This window comes from Mytilus galloprovincialis, chromosome 6, assembly GCF_965363235.1.
Source record: "Mytilus galloprovincialis chromosome 6, xbMytGall1.hap1.1, whole genome shotgun sequence".
NCBI lineage: Eukaryota > Metazoa > Mollusca > Bivalvia > Mytilida > Mytilidae > Mytilus > Mytilus galloprovincialis.
Window position 1 is genome coordinate 42,660,636 of NC_134843.1, and position 19,784 is coordinate 42,680,419.

At 31.9% G+C, this 19,784-nt stretch overlaps 1 pseudogene; it reads left to right on the forward strand.

Moving 5' to 3' along the window:
- The first annotated feature begins 17,779 nt into the window (after positions 1–17,779).
- LOC143079629 (complement C1q tumor necrosis factor-related protein 2-like) lies at positions 17,780–19,302 on the forward strand (annotated as a pseudogene).
- Positions 19,303–19,784: the final 482 nt, after the last annotated feature.

Genomic DNA, 19,784 nt, shown 5'->3' on the forward strand with positions numbered 1-19,784 from the left:
ATAGTGTATTGACTTATCATATCAACGATAAAAGAATGAGGCTTAGAAACGGGGTAACGCGAGGCTTTTTCACCGTTTCGGGTCGAGTATTTATATCGTTGATATGTCAATTCAATACACTATTATTGTCTTTATACTGCAATATGACAAAACATATTTTCAATTGTTTTTTTTTTATTGTGTTATTGTTATTTTTTAAGGGAGTTCGCTTCTCAGTTTCAAAGTAATTAACTTTTCAAAACACTAGTTTATATTGATAGGAGATTGATGAAGGAATCAAAAGAGCAAATAAAATATAAAGGTCACCGTGCTTGTTTTCAAGATATTAACCATTGAAATTTTGGCGGGAAAATATTCTCTCTTGACTTTTCATAGCTTTATCATTGACAAGTTTAAGGTCTCAAAAACTATTAAAAAATAATTAAAGTTTTATAAGACTTTTACAGATGGCTTATCATTATACATGTAAAAGAATTTCAAAAAGACAAATGGGGGTCACCGGGCAAATTTTTTTAAGGCATTCAAATGGATAAAACCAGAGGATTCCGAAAATCTGACAAAAAATCAAAAACATGACAAGCCAGCTTTCTTAAGTATTGGGGAAAATCCCTCTTTTAAAAGGCCTCATATCAGGCGGAGAAATATACAACACAATGAAAATTACCTGTTAAACCAATTGATGGTGACCGATTTCGTTTGAGTATGGACTTAAAAATATAAACAATAAGCATAAAACATGCTGATTTATAGGTTTTAAACCAAAAATTATTAACAAATGAAATGTTTTCTGACAATTGTAAAAAAAAACGTTTGTTTCCCGCTTTGTTGTAAACATTGGAAACAAGGACAGGTTGAAGCGTGAAGCGGTCGTCATGAATATTTGTATTTCACATATTACATTTACTATTAAAGAATTCATGGGGAAATTTGATCTCGGGTCAGTGACTGTATTTGACATAGAGTCATCGCATTTTGACTTCTCAAATAGAACGAGTGAAGTATTACATAAATATATGTTTCTATCCTTACATGGACTGTTATGACATGTTCCGTGTTGGTTTAAATGCTTTCAATTTTTTTTAAATCTCAAGCAGGTGATCCTGATCTTGTAAAAGGCACGTTCCAAAATCAGTAGAATTCGTTCCAGTAGAATTAATCTCACTTTAAATTGATTTGATTTACTTATTATTTTGCACACGCATCGCGAAGATGTTGTTCGAAAAACACATTGCCCAAATAATCTTTGCCTATATGTTATATATTTTGTAAACATTTTATTCAAAATGTTGCTCTGCTTTAATTTCTTCCGTTTACATTTTTCTCTGATGTTATTCTTGACTGCTTCAAGCATTATACATAAGCTCATATATGCCAGGATTAAAATAAATCCTTCAGAAGCGTCTTCAAAAGAATGTCAATGCTGCTTGATTTTAAAGTTCAATATCAATAATAAAAAAGGACCAGAAAAAGTACATTCGCACAACAAAGTGCACTGTAAAGAAAATAACGATTAACTATTTTGCTTTACCAAATAAGTCACTTGGTTACTTTGTTTGACAACAAGTCAATATATTACGCATTATCTGATGAATAGCAAACACGTATTTTTGTTAAAAAGAGGAAAAGGAAACTCCGGTAATTCACCCGTTGACATTGTCGTGTTTTCCGTATAAAGCGGATATTGTTTTAAAATTGTGTCTTGAATGCATTTAATTACAATGTAAATAATAATTTAATTTCACATATTGTAAGTGAAGAATTTTTTCTGAAAAAACAACACATGCAGATGCTTTACATGCTCCGATAATTCACAAAAATGTCTGCAAATCGTAAAGTCCCTGTTTTTTGGGTTTTTTTTTTTTTTTTTTTAGATATTCTAGGTACCTTTGATAAAGTATATTTCTTTCGTAAAACTGTCGCAAATTGAGTTTACCTAGCGACGTGTAGGGACTCGTAGAAGAGCTAAGAAAACGGTTTTCTGCGACAGTAAAATCAAATATGTCGAAGGCCAAGTAAAAAGTAATATGAAACGAGTGACTGGTGAAAATAATGTTAATCCAATTCTTGAACCAGTGCACGCATTTAGTCTTCTGTGCACGATTTTATCGTTTTTCATGTATAATCATCAAAAAACAATTTCACTTAGTCAGTGTTGTGAAAATATGGCAGCTAATTAATGGTCATGTTTTGAAACCGAAGTTACCATCCTTTTAAACAATCAACAGTGGCGGATCTAGAAATTTTCATAAGTGGGGGCCCACTGACTGACTTAAGAGGGGACCCGCTCCAGTCACGCTTCAGTGATTCCCTATATAAGCAACCAAATTTTTTCCCAAAAAGGGGCCCCCCCCTAAATCCGCCTATGATCAACAGGTAAGCACGTGTATAACATGTACAATAATATACATACAGTTTATTTGGATGACGGAGCGATGTTTATGTTAGTTGACTCTCTCTGTCAAATTGGTTTTACCCTTCGCACTTGCGTATTGTGATCTTCAGATTTTTACGAGAAAGGTCACGCTGAAGTAACTGCATACGGAAAACATGTCGTCGAATTGTTGGCTGGAAGTAGAAAAGAAGAAGTAAATTTCTTCTACATTTGGACAAATTAAAGAATTTTCTACTGAAAAAAATATGTATATAGTTCTAGTAATAAAAAACATGCATTTTGATTTTTAATTTGAAGTTCCATATGACTTTAAAAAAACATAACAGTTATCTTCATTATAATGCCATATATTAAAAAACATTCCATTTAATAAACAGTTTGGCTTAAAATGCTATAAATGAAATAGTCCGAGAAATGTTTGCATCGTCTTTGGTATCTGAATGATGTGACGTCATATGTATACTCCCGATGTCAATTACATACGCCAATTAATCATGATGGGGTTTTCAGTAAAATTGATTTAACGACCAGAACTAATTCAAATTAAGACCGAATAAGATACGTATATCTTATAGCAGCAATCGTTGTGGAATGGTATGCCTTTTTGGAACAGGACAACTCGTTCACACGTGGATGACGTTTACAGTTTTTTTTTCACTACTTAAATTTTGTTTTTAGCTCACTTGGCGTTTGGTCCGTCGTCGTCCGTCATCTTTTACTTTTACAAAAATCTTCTCCTCTGAAACTACAAGACCAAATTTAACCAAACTTTGCCACAATCATCACCAGGGTATCTAGTTTAAAAAATGTGTCCGGTGACTCTGCCAAGCAACCAAGATGGCCGCCATGGCTAAAAATAGAACATAGTGGTAAAATGTATATTTTGGCTTATAACTCTGAAACCAAATTATTTAAAACAAATTTGAGTGGGTAAAATTGTTTATCAGGTCAAGATCTATCTGCCCTGAAATTTTCAGATGGATCGGACAACTGGTTGTTGGGTTGCTGCCCCTGAATTTGTAATTTTAAGGAAATTTTGCCGTATTTGGTTATTATCTTGAATATTATTATAGATAGAGATAAACTGTAAACAGCAATAATGTTCAGCAAAGTAAGATCTACAAATAAGTCACATGACCAAAATAGTCAGTTGACCCCTTAAGGAGTTATTGCCCTTTATGGTCATTTTTTTCCAATTTTTCGTAACTTTTAGTTATCTTTTACAAAAATCTACTGGGACAAATTTAACTTTACTTGTCCACAATCATCATTAGGGTATCTAGTTTAAAAATGTGTCTGATGATCCCGCCCGTGTACCAAGATAGTCGACATGATTAAAAATAGTACAAAGGGGAAAATGCAGTTTTTGGCTTATATCTCTGATACCAAAGCATTTAGAGCAAATCTGCTGTAAATAAAATTCTTCAATAGGCCAAGATCTATCTGCTCTGACATTTTCAGACCAATCGGGCAACTTGTTGTTGGGTTGCTGTCCCTGAATGGGTAATTTTAAGAAAATTTTGCAGCTTTTGGTTATTATCTTGAATATTATTATAGAAAGGTAAACTGTAAACAGTGATAATGTCAATGAAAGTAAGAGCTACAAATAAGTCAAAATGGCCAACGTGGTCAATTGACCCCTTAATGAGTTATTGCTCTTTATAGTCATTTTTTAACAATTTTCATAAATTTTGTAAATTTTTAAAAAATATTTTCCACTGTCACTTCTTGGCCAAATAAAGTCAACAGTAGTATACCAAGTTCTTTATAGGTGAGGATAATTGTAAGCAGCAAGATTGTTCAGTAAAGTAAGATCTACAAAAGCATCACCAACATCAAAACACAATTTTGTCATGAATCCTTCTGTGTCCTTTGTTTAATATGCACATAGACCAAGTTGAGCGACACAGGCTCTTCAGAGCCTCTAGTTATTCTGTATTGATCATTGTATTTTTTTTTTTGTGTGTAAAATAGTTTTTATTAACTAAATTGTCTGCTTCATATATGGTTCTTTTTTTATATTGACAAAAAATGACTACACAAAACTAGAATATAGAACAAACGAGTGGATTTCAGTTTTCGAATTGTGAACATCCCATTTTTAAATCATTTACGTGATTTCTAACCCATCTTTGTGAAATTTATCAACTGGAGGCTACCACTGAAAAAACAACTGTTCGAATTGGGTTATGAGGTAGGAAGACTGACTAAAATCGGAACTACACAAATTTTACGGCCACCATCCAAATGACTTTGTCGCTTTTTTTATGTATCTTTAGATACATGAAAAGTCATTTGATGCTGTACATTTAGGAGATAACTGTATTGTATTTTAAGCTTGGCCTTCGTAAAACGTAGATTTTACTGTCGCAAATTGAGTTTACCTACCGACGCGAAGCGGAGATAGACAAACGGATATTTGCGACAGTAAAATCAAGTTTTACGAAGGCCAAGCTTAAAATACAATAAAGTTATCTCCATTCTAATGCCACAAATTAAAATCAATGTCATTTAATAAATATATGGCTTTAAAATGGCATAAGTGAAAAAGTCAGCGAGACTGTTGCATCGTCTTTAGCATCTAAACAATGTGACGACATATGTAAACTCTGGATGTCAAACATGGATACTAAACGTATTTTAACTTTTCGTACGCTTCAGAATGGTTTCAATATAGACAAAAAGAAGATTTTGAGGCTCAATTGTGACTATCTTGTTTATTTGTTGAGAAATTACATACCATAAAAAAATCGGAATTCACAATTGTGGCTTTCTTAGTTACGAACTGGTAGAACGTGGAATCTAACCCCACAAAATATTTGTCAACGTCCAATGAAAATTTTCGTTACAAAATAATTGCATTAGAATTTTCAATTGTGTCATATCCCCTGAAGTGAAATTAAGATTGACTGTGGATTTGCATAGTGGGTCATGGATATCAGGACACTTTAACGCATATCTTTGTCATCTCTTTTCGCCCTCTTTAAGTTCATGCGATTCCCTCATGTTTGTTCTCATCTTAATTTGTACATTCCTTTTGTATTTTTAATAATTGAACCTAGGTCATTCACTGTTATATAATTAATTTTTTACTAGTAATATGTATGTTATTAAAACAATTGTGTGTATAATAAGTATTTTAAATATGTAAATACTTGCCTGATTATCCAATCTTTTGTCAGTTATTACATTTATGAATTTAAATTTTGGATGAAAGGTCTAATAGTGTTGAAATATATAGGTTCTGTAAAGTAGTTCGACTTGGTTAGAGGACTCGAAAGGCTGGTCGCCCCTCAAAAATAAGAGTGTATTGAACAGGGATACAAATACTGCCTTTCAAACAGGTCACTGTGGACTCCTCCTCAAGTTATTGCAAGGGTTATTTTAATGTGAATTCAGCGGTATTGTAATCATAAATGTACAAAAAAACCTTGACGTGTGAGTAGGTAACAACTTTGTGCACTGACATCAAAAGACTCAAGAATACATGTTTTACAGTTCAGATCAAAGGCAACTCTAGTATAATAACGAACGAAGCACAAAATCTATGGGAATGTATGCCTTTTTGGAACAGGACAACTCGCTAACACGTGGATGACATTTACTGTTTTTGTCTTCACTACTTAAATTATGTTTTTATTCTTTATTGATTTATTATGGTTTTTTTTTTTGTGTACGATAGTTTTTATTGACTAAATTGTCTGCTTCATATATGTTTCTTGTTCTATTTTGACAAAACAATGACTTCACAAAACTAGGATATAGAACAAAAGAGTAGATTTAAGTTTTCTATTGTGAACTTCCCATTTTTAACCAATTACGTGATTTCTAACCCATCATATGGCGTTATATATAAAATTTACCAACTTGTGGCTACTATTGACAAACACAACTGTTCCAGCAAAGTTATGAGGAAGAACGGCTGACTGAAATCGGAACTACGCACATACTACGTTCACAATCCAAATGCCTTTTTTTTTGCATTTTTAATCTTTGAATACAAGAAACTTCATTTGATTCTTAACATTTTTCAATTGTGTCAGTGAAATTTAGACTGACTGTGGATTCACAAAGCGGTTCATGAATAGCAGGAATCATTTACAAATCGATTTTCGCCATGAGTTCATGCGATTCCATCATGTGTTTTTTTTTTCATCTTAATTTGTTCATTCTTATTTTTTTCATAAATTGTGCTACGGCCTCTTGACTAATTTATTAGTTACTAGTAGTACGTATAATACTACAGTACATGTTTCTATGGTAAATATTCTAAGTATGTAAACATTTGAATGATTATCCCATCCCTTGTCGATAAATCTATTGATTACGTGCAAAACAGTGGCGTTGTACTAATACATGTACAAAAAACTAGAAGTGTGAGTAAGTATCATGTGCTGTGAACATTGAAATCATAAGACGCAAGAACATTTTCCGGAGTTTACGACAAATTTACTATTGCTATGCAAGCGCGTAGATCCAAATCTTAATTTAATAACTTCCTAATTGAAAATACTTCATGAGTCTAAGTGTCAAATTACCAATTTAGTAAGTATTTTACCACAATATTTAGCATACACGTCACAATATACATCAATAACTTAGAAACACGAATTTTTATCATCGAAGTCATTTTCACTAACAAAGCAATAACTATGAAATAATCTGACAATAAAAACCTGCCTTATGATACATCGAATAATGGCGACTTACTACCAATGGCTTTCAGACAGCAAACAGAAACAACCCGACGTTTCAAGGAGCTACGAGATTAAAAAAATGAATAAAAAAAAGAATATTTTTTTGGTCGATCCTTAGTGATTTTTCGAGAAATAGTAAAATAATAATTATTAGTGATACATACTTTGAAATTATCAAATAAAAAAGTGGGGTCAACAGTGTTCCAAGCTCAAAATTTTGATTTGAACATTTAAGGCAAAATGGACATTTTGACACAAATTTCGTATAGACTATGAAGGAAAAAACATTATTTGATACATTGTTTGAATCAAAAGGTGCATTTCTAATCCATGGAATTTTCTTATTTTGTGATTTTGAATTCTCCAAACATTAATTTAAAAGTTAAGATTTAAAAAAATGGTAGGTCACCGTCCATATAAGATCATATAAGAAAGATACAAGCTAATGTTGACAAGAAAATAGATAAAAAAGGGAGTTAACTTTAAATTCATGAATTGAATAAATTTGAAAATTTAATTTTTTCTTGTTCAGATTTTAATTTGTTTCTTGAGATACATCAATGGTATTTGGTATGTTAGTGTTTAATATTAAGAGGGTGAGTTTTGTACCACCAAGCCCGCATTTTTTACTTGACCTTTGACCTCAAGGTCAAATTATTGAAACCTATTTAAGTGTTATATTATGAACTTGTCGTTAATTTCTGAGCCGTAATATTTTTGTCTTTTGAGATAAATCGATGATGTATTGTATGTTTTTTTAAACCATGTGACAGCTTGTTGTATACTATCAGGAAAGCTAGCAATTTAGCCTTGGCCTTTGGCTTCAAGGTTAAATAATTGACATTTCAAGTATGCATGATTGGTTGGATATCAAAAATTTTGTTTTCATTGTTATACAGATTAATATGAAGTTTGTTAAGTACGTGTAAAATCAAAGGAGGGTAGGTCATGAGCTATAAGGACTGCAGTGTGACTTGAACTCTGAACCCATGGTCAATAATTGATATTTTGAACATGTGAAGCTAGAACTTGTATTGTATTTTATAAAATCATTTTTTGGTAATTGTCCTTTTACGGGGAAAAGTGGACGCATTGTCAAAACCGAAGGCAACCATCTTACTCCAGATTGTGTAATGACATTTACATGTGCAATTTGTTGGTAATTCCAGGTTTTTCAGTGCACTTATCCAGTTTCTTATTCAATTAGTAGACGAATTCCAAACATTCTTTATCACTCCTTCAACAACATCAAAAAGGGGGACTTAAGATCCATATTGAATAGAAATTTTAGAAATGGAAAAAATAATTTTTGAGAACTTAAGTGAAATAGGTTTACGTTAATTTGACATTTAATGCCTCTTTCAGTATTTAAAGATACCTTGAACAGTTTCTAAATGTTTTGTCAGTTCAGTTATTTCAGTTAAATTGATTTATCGAGGCATGCTAAAAAATGAAAACACTTAATAAATTCCATGCGTCCGAACCATCAGGCATGTTCATAAATGTTTGTTGGTAAAATATATTTTACGTATGCACTACTATGATGAGTTAACAAAAGATACATCGTGAGTCAATCGGGATGAAGAACGACAATTCGAAGTGTGGACTGCCATTGAAGTTGAACTACGGGTATACGGATTCATCTTTTAAGCTTTTATTTTATTTCCATTTAGGAGATGCAAATGTGACCAATCAACACTTTGGTGACCTTATAGGACAAGTGGACACACCAGACTTTAACCATTTCAATACAATAAGACCTGACGTTGTTCTGAGACAAGTTTAAACGAAAACATTTTTAAATGAGGTTCTGTTTTAAATTAATATTTTTGAAATATTTTAATAGATAAGACAATAACAATCAAAACCAAGGAGTAAACAAAGACTCACAAAAAAACAAAGGACATTTACATCAATAGTCATAAATAATAATCAAGAAACCACACGAACTCCACTAAAAACCGGGAGTGAAATCAGGGGCTCCGGAAGGGTAAGCATTTCCTGCACCGTATACGGCACCCGTCGTATTATTTGTTTGTTCAGTCCGGTAATGATGGAAGGTTATTATGACTGAGGAAGAATATCAGATATGATTTCTGACACACTTTTGTCATAATGGCCAACCAGCTCATGTTGGCGACCGTAAAATTTCTTGAGTGATGACCTAAATTTGATTCATAGCCCTGTCTTAGCAACTTTTGAGAAAGCAGTATTCCTCGTTCAACAAAATTAGCGTACTTTGAGCTAGCTCTAGAGTAACGTATCTCCCTTAATTAAAGATGCAAGTACGATTTTAGCAAAAATTAAATAAGAATAGTACTTGATATTTGTATTCAAAGAAAGACAACTGAAGCTTAGTTTCACGACTTTCAGTACAAACAGTTAATCGCAGCGTAAATTGATTTAAATTGAAACAGTAAGATATTGCAATTTATCCGAATATATCTCCATAATTTGCTCCGAGGAGACTAAACGTGGATTCATCTGTTAAGTTTCCATTTCAGATATTTGTTTTGAAAGGTTCTTCGTTTTGGTCGTGACCAATATAAGTAATATTTGCGAAAGCATTTTTGGGTTGATGTTTAGACGAGTTGTATATATATATGTATCTGTGTGAGAGAAAGTTTTAAAACAATTTGATGTCTTATTAAATATTCGAAAGAAACCAACAGATATAAATTTAGGAATTCGATATACCAGATAAAAGATAACCCAAATCCATTGAAATCACTCGCAATATTTCCAATGACTCCAGATTACCTTCGTTATACAAATGAAGATAAGTTGTAAGACAAACTAAATAATTATCATAATAAAAAACAACAAATAGTAAGTTTGAATTTTGGCAATTTTTTGTCATGGATTTATTAGGACAGTTCAACTATATATCAACCGGCCTATGAATTTGAATTCATCGACAATGTCTCATTAATGTCCAAGATAAAAACATAGAAGGGCAACCATCATACGTTTTCTCCAAATGGCAACTGGGCTACCAGACGCCAACTGTAATAAATTCAGCCATTCAGTAAATCAATATATTCAGTTCATATTCTGTCCAATCCATGACGCTTCTTTAACGATATCTGAAAATATACAACAGAGAGCAGCAAATATTCTCAAGGGTGGGATAGGGTGGGTTCCTTCAGTTCAAATCACGCAATGAACAAATCACGAAAAGCATGCAATTTTATACCAAATAAAAGCGGGAAAACCACTTACGAAATTATGTAGGTAAATGAAAGACGCTCAAGTCCTTCAAAATTAAAGAAAAGATAACTCTAGTTTAGCAGACGATAATCTTAATTTATTAAATTGATTTAATGCTTAATGATTAAATCTTATTATTAAATATTCGAAAGAAACCAACCGATATAAATTTAGGAATTCGATATACCAGATAAAAGATAACCCAAATCCATTGAAATCACTCGCAATATTTCCAATGACTCCAGATTACCTTCGTTATACAAATGAAGATAAGTTGTAAGACAAACTAAATAATTATCATAATAAAAAACAACAAATAGTAAGTTTGAATTTTGGCAATTTTTTGTCATGGATTTATTAGGACAGTTCAACTATATATCAACCGGCCTATGAATTTGCATTCATCGACAATGTCTCATTAATGTCCAAGATAAAAACATAGAAGGGCAACCATCATATGTTTTCTCCAAATGGCAACTGGGCTACCAGACGCCAACTGTAATAAATTCAGCCAAATGCTAGCAAACTTGTTTGTAAGCATCGCCAAACAAAATTTATCAATCCATGACAAAAAATTAACTTTAACACACAAAACAAATGAAAAAAACTAGGTTTTGAACAAACATATTAATTGAACGGAGTTTAACAACTAAACATTAGTTCAACGAAGTATATCAACTATACTAGACATTAGTTCAACGAAGCATATCAACTATACTATACATTAGTTCAACGAAGTATATCAACTATACTATACAACAGTTCAACGTAGTACATCAACTATACTATACAACAGTTCAACGAAGTATATCAACTATACTATACAACAGTTCAACGAAGTATATCAACTATACTATACAACAGTTCAACGAAGTATATCAACTATAATATACAACAGTTCAACAAAGTATACCAACTATACTATACAACAGTTCAACGAAGTATATCAACTATACTATACAACAGTTCAACGAAGTATATCAACTATACTATACAACAGTTCAACGAAGAATATCATTTAAACTATACAACAGATCAACGAAGTAATCAACTTTATTATACAACAGATCAACAAAGTAATCAACTTTACTATACAACAGATCAACGAAGTAATCAACTTTATTATACAACAGATCAACAAAGTAATCAACTTTACTATACAAAGGATCAATGAAGTAATCAACTTTACTATACAACAGTACAAATATAAACAACGTGCACAACAAAAAATTTATTCAACTATGTATTTACAACTAACAACAAAACTGTTGTATATTCAACAGAGCTGTTCAACTTGATGCATGCGTTTAACAACTGAAATAAATTATTCAACTGACATACAACTTCATGTGTCCATGCACGATGGCTTGCAACTTTAAACAGTTTAAAATTCATCTGGATATAAAAATCTGTTTGGATACTTAGTAAACAACTCTAATGCTGACTGAATAGCATTAATAAAAATGTCATTGCCAATATATGACAGATTCGCCATTATCAGCGAAAAGAGTTGGATGGATATCATCAAAATCAGTATGTTTAATAGCCTTGCCCTAAACTTTGTGTAGGTCTAAACTTTGTGTAGGTAAGATCTAACCCCCCTTTGTTTAAAACAGTCTGAAACTGAAATCTTGTCAATGATTTCCCATTTATATGGCAAAAATGAGGACCATCATTTCCAGGTCTTATTTGCAAAAAGGCTTTTAAACTTTGTAGACGACAAATCTCATTTGATTCATTTTTATTTATTTTTTACAACTAAAGTAGTGGATCTCCCTTTTTGATCAGTTTTTGAAAAAAATTATCGTAATAAACAGCTGATTTAAGAAGGCCAATATAAACATCCCGCCTATGTAAAACATGCTCTTGCATAACATTCGTTGTAATGGCAAATTCACTCACACTTAAAAATGCAGCAAGCTAAGTTAAATGCTGTTTGAAACAATATTGTTTCATAATAAGAAGAGCACACGTGCCTCAAAGCCACATTTAATCTAATCAAAATATCAATAGTCAAAGGTTCCCGAAGATCTTAAGAGTTGTACCACAACCACCCAAAAGTTTCTGTATGATAAAAGATTTAGTTAAATCTTCATTCCCTTGAATTTTTAATTTGTAACTTATTCCAGATATATATGATCTAATTGTAATGATGAATGATGATTTAGTGACAAAAAACCAATATAACCAATAATTTGTCTGTTACTTGGTGGCCAACTAAGGGGAATAGAATATTCCATCCTGAACATATTGAACGAATGCAATGCATTTTCATAAACATTTCTGGTACTTTGAGAAATTGAATAATTCAACAATTTTGAAGCTTCTATAACAAAAGATCTAGGAATTCGTGTGGAATAGTCTGTGGCGTCCGGTCGGCATTGCTCGTTACTTCTCTGAACTTCTTCATCTGTCCACGAGATAAAGCATCAGCAATAAAATTGTATTTTGAAAAAATATGCAACGCTTTAAATTGAAAATTAAATAACAATGTCCACAAAACTATTTTTCTTAACAAAAACATAACCCTGTTTTTTTTGAAGATTTTGAATTTAAAATTGTAACAACAGCCATATTATCACAATGAAAAATTATCTTCTTATTCGTAAACCTTTCTTTCCATAAATAGATGGCCAAAGCAATAGGTATAATTTCCAAATAAGTAATGTCACTTAATAAAACTTTGTTCCAATTATGGCCATTGTAAAATTGCCCATGGCCCATTTAAATAAGCTGCACAAACCAGTGAATGACCACCTGCACTGTCAGTATACAAATGTAAATCAGCATTTGAAACCCAATCTAAATCTTGGATATATGTATAGCCATTAAATTCTTTATAAAAATATTGCCACATATGCAAATGATCTCGTATTCCTTTGGTCAATCTTATAAAATGATGAGATTTTTTAACATTTTTAAAAAAGCCATATAGACGCCAATACCCAATTTATCTGATCTTTAAGTTTTTTGATTTTAACACTGGTATTCTAACCAACATCTCATCTGAATAAATTAACAAACCTATACATTCCAGTTTTGTGCAAGGACCTTCTGGATTTTTTGTTTTTTTTTTATTTGCTATAGGAACATCCAAGTTTGAACAAACTTTTGAAAATGCAGTCATAAGAAAGAGACAGTCATCGTTATGAGCTTCTTCAACAAATATAAAATCATCAAGATAATGATCCAAATTTTCAGAATGCGTTTTAATTTTAACTGACCAATGCAAAAAGGTTGAAAATTTTTCAAATGTAGCACAACTAATAGAACATCCCATGGGCATTATTTTTTTGGTATAGTAAAGACCATTTAGTTTGATGCCTAGAAACCAAAATCACCAGGATAACATTTAAGTAAAGGAAATGCCGATTTAATATTCATTTTTGCCATTAAAGCCGAATTCCCCATTTGTTTAACAATTTTGACTGCATTGTCAAATGATGAATAAGTGACCTTGGTAAACTGAGTATCAATAAAATCATTGATACTTTCCTTCGGAAGTAAGACAAATAAGTTATCAATCCAAGTCCACCAGTTTTCTTAGGAACTAAACCAATAGGAGAGCACCGAAGATTTGAAATAGGTTTATGTTTGAATGGGCCTTCCATTCGACCTAATGATCTCATTATTCAACTTCTTTTGGGCTTCAATAGGGTTTTTCAAAACAGACAACAAATTTCTATATTCACATGAACGTCTAGGACCTAATGAATTTTAAAACCATATTTAAATCCATTCAAAAGTTCAACAGCGCTTGGTTTATCATGATATAGTTCCAGAAGCTTAGAGAGTTCATTTACATTAACCGGAGATGTTCCTAGGGCCCAAATATTAAACTGGTCTGGATGTAGTTCTGAAAAATTATAAATTATCTTTGCTGACAACCTCCTTTTGGGTTTTGTCTATTAGCAGAGTTGTTAACAAAAGGTGAAATGTTATTTCTCTTAAACCTAGATGGACCAGTATTACCTTCATTGTCCATAAAGCAACGACATCTTAAAGCAGGATGATTAAAACCACATTTGAGACATGCATGCCTGTATTGGCAATTGCGTTTATTGCAAAAACCTTTAAAATTAAAATCTCAGCATTTATAACCACCATTAGCCTGCTGTTGTTTTTGAGTATTGTTAGTTAAAATACGCAACCACAAAAAAACATCTATGGATGACCATTTTTCAGTATAATCCCTCGATACTCTCAAACGAAATTGTTGGTCATAAGAATACCTTTTTTCAACAGGATGATCAGCCGCTGCACCCCTTATTATTGACATATATGAGAAAAGTTCACTTGCTTTTCCAGGATACCTTTCAATAAGGACCTGGGAATAAGCAATAAAACAATCAGTCCAATCCTCAACAGAATTAACAGTATGGTTTTTCCTAACTTTGTTTTGTATAACCAGTATACCGTCATTAATGCCAATGGTGTTTTCATTTGTTTGACTGTTGAAATTGTTGTGAACGCATAAGGGACAAATCAATATATTCAAAATTCCTTAAGCTTTTGACTTATCAATAAAACAACCTCATTAAAACCAGGCAACATTAGATGTTCATCAAAAACTTCAATAACCTCACCTAAGGCAGCTAATTCAGGTTCAATCTCTTGAATTCTACATCTGGTTGCAAGGCAACTAGTTGAGGTCCATCAACACTCCGTCTTCTTACTACAGGGGCATCTTCATCAATATCAACTTTGGGACGCCTTCTCTCATTCCTAAATGGTGGTTGAAGTTGTTCCCTGGGAGCCATTCTAAGACGAAGTCTCCAACAGGGTCCTGCCGACGACGCCTGCCTCTACCTCTTGGCATTGTTATAAACTATTATAATTATAAAAACAGATTAGCTACATACATCAAGTCTTAAAAGCCCATTCATCTTTCAAAATATAAATTCAACTTCTTATTCAATCATTCGATTTAGATAAATGAAATACCACATATAACCCACTACGTTGTCTTAAATAAAATTAATACATTTGAATGCATTAAACAACTGAAGTTGGTAACAAAACACAATTAAAACAAGTGCAATGTTCCTTCAAACCAAATATAACGTCGTTATAAACGGTAAATTAAATTACCAAGCTTATTTAATTATCCGCAAATTAAAAAACTTATAAAAGATGTACGTGGAACAAATTAAACATTAGCGGGCATGTAAATGTTAACACGGCTTGCACTACAAACATGTAATTACCTGTTTAAAGAATATCGCTCATACATTACAATCAAAACAAATATATCACCTGTATTAAAGCATTTTAAATTTAATGTTATTCAATGATTAATATATGTGTGCACAAATGTAACTATTGAATAATAGTCTAGTCAGTATAAATGCTATCGAAGTAAGCGATACATTGAATTAAGAATCAAACTATTTGCAAGAACAACTTTCAAATAAAATAAAATTATTCTTTTATAAATTACAGAAATAAAATCATTCAGAAAATTTAACTGCAACAACTATATCTATTTATCACTAAAACATATGTACTTATCTTATGTCTGAATCAGCCCATCCTTTTTGTGTTCCTTCAGTTCAAATCACGCAATGAACAAATCACGAAAAGCATGCAATTTTATACCAAATAAAAGCGGGAAAACCGCTTACGAAATTATGTAGGTAAATGAAAGACACTCAAGTCCTTCAAAATTAAAGAAAAGATAACTCTAGTTTAGCAGACGATAATCTTAATTTATCAAATTGATTTAATGCTTAATGATTAAATCTTATTAATAGACAAAATGTGAATATTCATATTGGATATAAGTATCTAGTGATTTTCCAACATTATTTTATTCCTATTTTTATTGTACAGCGTGGAAAAAAAATTATAATTTATATATATTCTTCTAAAAATACTACCTTGCGGACGGGATATCCACAAAAACGTCAGACAACACATGCAATGAATATATAGATATGTTCCGTTGGAACTTTTCAACTAGTCACTTTTTTCCGGTGGAACTTTTAAACCAGAGGAAGAACAAAGTAACTAGTTAATAAGTTCCTCCGGAACTTTTCGGCTAGTTAGTTCTTTCCGCCCGAAACTTTCCAACGTCGGAACAAAAGAGCATTTACATTTATACTCGTTTTCAATAGATGCGTCTGAGATACAAGAACATATACAAATATATAAAGGTTAAGTTTACAAGGCCTTTGTATGTTTGTAGGTTAACGATAGGAGCAGTGTTACAAGTAGGAAAAACATGCTAGTGTAACAATGTAAAGTTATTAGTATAAGGATAGACAAACCCATAGACAAATAAAACATAATAGAAAGAACAATAAATTGCAAAATATTAAAAGAAAAGTGATGATTGAACAACACGAACCAAACAAAAACCGGGATAAAAAATATAATCTAAAAAATACTGAACTTCGAGGAAAAACTAAAACGGAAAGTCTCTAAAAAAATGGCAACATCAAAAGCTCAAACACATCAAACGAATGTATAACAACTGTCGTATTCCTGACTTTGTACAGGCATTTTCTAATGTAGAAAATGGTGGATTAAACCTGGTTTTTAGCTAGCTAAACCTCTCACTTGTATGACAGTTACATCAGATTCCATTATGTTGACAACGATATGTGAACAAAACAATCCTACATTCTAGGTAAAAATGTCAAAAATAAGGGTAAATCAGTCAACATTGTGTTATAAAAAGTTATCAAGGTACCAGGATTAAGTACGCCAGACGCGCGTTTCGTCTACATGAGACTCATCAATGACGCTCATATGAAAAAAGTCACAAAGCCAAACAAGTACAAAGTTGAAGAGCATTGAGGATCCAAAATTTAAAGAAGTTGTGACAAATACAGCTCAGGTAATATATGCCTGGGATAAGAAAATCCTTAGTTTTTTGAAAAATTGAAAGTTTTGTAAACAGATAATTTATAAAAATGACCACATAATTGATATTCATGCCAAAACTGGAGTGCTAATTACTGGGCTGTGATACCCTCGGAGACGAAACGTCCTTAAAATGTCCTGCGACAAGTCTGGAAAATTGCAGTTATTATCTTATAGTTCGTTTCTGTGTGCGTCGTTTGTTTTTTGTTGCCCTTCTGTGTTTCTGTTATTTCGCTGTTTCGTTTCCTCTTACAGGTGATGTGTTCCCTCGATTTAAGTTTGTATGCGGAATTTGTTTTCTCTCAATCGATTTATGACTTTTGAACAGCGCTATACTGCTGTTGCCTTACTGTAACATTGACAAAAACATTCTTTTGTTTTTTTTGCGTTTTTTTAAATGTGTGACAATATGTGTCTCCTCAAATTACCATTACAATTATCATATTACTTTCCAGGAAAACAAATCACGTGATGATATCTGGTAAATAACATTTATTGGATGTTTTATGAAAATTCTACCAATCAAATTATTAAGAATGACAATATGTTACTGCACTTACATAATACTATAATATAATTATATTAATGAACACACACTTCAGAAGATTTTCATAGCCCAATAACAGTTAGTTTGATCACTATGCCTGCCACAGTTCTATTTTTTCTATTTCTTTCTTTTACTTTTTGTCATGCAAGGGAGTGTTACAGCACCAAATTTAGGTGCTGCTGCTGTGATATAAACAGTAAGTAAATATTTTTTATATGTCAAAAATTGATTGTTTGGGATTCGATTCAAATGCTTATATATATTTTGATTATAACACGGAATGATAAGATTTGATGTAAGCCTCTCGTATCTGAAGGGGCGTTAGTCCCGAAGTTATTAGAGGAAAAGAGCTGAAATTCATAAAAGTAATAAATGAATATTTTATCTTGTCTCTTGTTCTAAAAAAAGTATTAATCAAACAGTAATGGAGGCACAATAAAAAAAAAGACATGTATTTATGTATAACGCAAATTGCACTAAAATCGAAATCCAATAATATTTCGATAGATATTACGTAAAAACTAGTTCTGACATCTCAAAACTCCCATAAAGTGTGCAAACCAATGCATTCTGAGGTATGTTTATGTTACCAAGTATGTTTCTTTTTAAATAATTTGAATCGCTGGTCATGTAAAATAAAATTTATAAAATAGCACTTTAGAAATTCATGAATCCGAAGTGCTTTTCTTGATTTACCTTAATCATGGAAACTGACAAAGCATAATAGTTGAATGCCGATGATGTATAATATTCTAAACGGTGCAATAGCTATATATCTGACAATAAAGGACATACAGATAATTGTTAAATCAATCCAAGATCAATTTTGCCTAAGGGAATTAAAACATTGCTTTCTTTATAATTTCTAAATTCAAAATGGAATAATTTTAGAAAGTGTTTTTTGATAAATCGTGTCAGTAACGAGCAATCATCACCAATCAACTGGTAAGTGTAACGTCTTAGTGTTGACACCTAAATGTACTTATATCTAAACTCAACATAGGGAAACTCGTTTTTAAGTCATCCTGATTTCATACACCTTTTCTGTCTAGAAAAAGGTACAAAGCAGACACGTGTTGACAGAAGTCGTCTGACATCTTTAGTAGCAAGTTGATATGCAAATGTTTTTTTAGATTTACAGATAATATGAAGGAAAAATTTGTTGCTTTCACGGCCATAACAACAAATAGAGGGAGATTGTCGTATGGTCCAATCATTTACGACAAGGTCGTTACGAATGTTGGCAAAGCTTACAGTGCTTGGACCGGTTTTTCCATGCTCCAGTTCCCGGTGTGTACAGCTTTACCTTCAGTTTGATGGGATTGTATAGTAACCATATTTATATGTTTCTTTATAAGAACCATGTCGAGGTTACCAGGTTGTACACAGGCGGAGGAAGCAGGCATGAAGTTTCATCGAATACTGTTTATCTTGCTCTCAAGAAAGGAGACGAAGTTTATACAAAAGGAACAGCATGGAAGAAGTTGTATGCCGCAGAACCGTATAATCTGTTTTCGGGTGTTTTGATAAAGAAAGGAAACTTTTAATTAAACTATATACATTAAACTGTAAATTAAAATTAAATTTGTTCAGGTGTTATTATTGTATTGAACAGAAGCACGAAAATATAAAAGCTTGTACAATGCACAACGATTCATTGATATAATAATCATGAAATCAAGATATTAAGATTTTTAAATTCTAAATTTTGTAATTCCCAAACATTTCAAAATGTGAACCTTTATCTATCTCGAGTTAAATGAATAAAGTCATATGAATTGAGTTAATTGAAACCATTACGTTAATAATGATGGAACCAATGCATGTTTATATACTAGACTATGTACGTATATTATTCTCATTTGTTTACATTTATTACTAATTCATAACTTATAATCACAAACCAAATTCCATTTAGGGAAAACTTTACTTAATAGTTGAATTTCGTGTTTCATTGCCCATGTTTACCGTCGTAATGTTGTGTCATGTCTTCTATTGCTTGTCTGTTTGTCTTCTTTTATCTTTAGCCAGACGTTGTCAGTTTATTTCGATTTATGAGTTTGAATGTCCC